The sequence below is a fragment of the Camelus dromedarius genome, chromosome 9 (genome assembly GCF_036321535.1).
Source record: "Camelus dromedarius isolate mCamDro1 chromosome 9, mCamDro1.pat, whole genome shotgun sequence".
Lineage (NCBI taxonomy): Eukaryota > Metazoa > Chordata > Mammalia > Artiodactyla > Camelidae > Camelus > Camelus dromedarius.
This window is the reverse complement of record NC_087444.1, coordinates 48,992,048-48,993,494: the sequence shown is the minus strand read 5'-3', so window position 1 is coordinate 48,993,494 and position 1,447 is coordinate 48,992,048.

Here is a 1,447-nt window from a genome sequence, read left to right as displayed (position 1 = left end):
CCATCTGACAGCTTCTACCTTGGACTCTAGCTTCCTGCCTCAGACCCTCCCACCCAGAGAACGTAGTGGATTCCTGCAATTTTTAATCTCTGATTGGCCCACGGTCCCTTCTGGCTTTTCAGCTCTTCTCTCAGCTCTGTAACCAATCCCCTAGATTAAATTCCTTCTTTGTGGAATATTCAGGCTGGATTCTGCCTTTCTGGGCTGAGCCTGACTGTTACAGAGATGAACACATATAAGACCATTTGAGAAAAGCACAAGGAACAGTCACAGTGAAAATGGTGTGGAGGTGATTCCGCTTGTCGACCACACTTCTTTATTGCAAAGTAGAACTTTACCAAAAATGAATGCAGGCAGGGAGAAAATACTACTCATGGGCAGATATGAAGATAAACTATTTCGGTGTATTCCAGCCAGCAGCATTTTCCACTTCTTTGAAGGGTAGGAATGGTGGATATAGCCCTACTGGCTCTGTTCCCTCCTCATGGTTCCTTATTTGCCTACAAAGCACAAAGCTGTTACCACTATCAGATAGATGTAGTGACTTTAAACCTGAATCTCATGAGCCCATACCTGATTTTTGGCTGCCCACCCTTGCTCTAATTTTCTCCATTTCTAATCCTATTTAATGGACAACAGGAAGGAGGGAACAAGGAAGATCTGTGAGGCATTACTGGGAGGTGCATGTTTCAGCGGGAACTACTGCAAAGACATAGGACAAAACCCATAGTCTTTCCTTAGGCACCTGCTAAAAAACATAGCTTCTACTTTTCTCACCAAGGAAGCCCCTGAGAGACATCTGTGTCTGCACATGGCATAAGTGAATTACAGTCACAAGCATTAGCTAGAGACATGAGACTCAGTTTAGTTTCTGAGCTGTCTATATTGCGGCAAAAATCTCAGTCCTGACCAGAGTGGGTGATTCATCAGGATTCTCCAGAGAAACAGAACTAATAGGAGATATATGTACACAGACATGCACACACCCACCCTCCCACCCACCCCCCCCCACACACACATTCCTTATTATAAGGAATTGGCTCACACACAGTTATGAAGGCTGACAAGTCTAAAATCTGCATGGCTATTGTCTCAGGGGCTGGAAGCTGCTGGAGAACTAGGAAGATCTGATGTCTCATTTCAAAAACCATGAGGCAGGAGAAGCCAATGGTCATTATTGTGAAAGTCATCAGGAGGGAGAATTCTTTCTTACTAGGTGAAGGTCAGCCTTTTGTTCTCTTCAGACCTTCCACTGATTAGATGAGGCCCACCCATACTAGGGAGAGCAATCTGCTTTACTCAGTCTACTGACTTCAATATTAACCTCACCCAGAACACCCTCACAGAAACACCCAGAATAATGTTTGACCAACTATATGGGTACCCTTTGGCCAGCCAAGTTGAGACAAAATTCACCATCATAGCAGGTAAGAAATTCTACAAAACA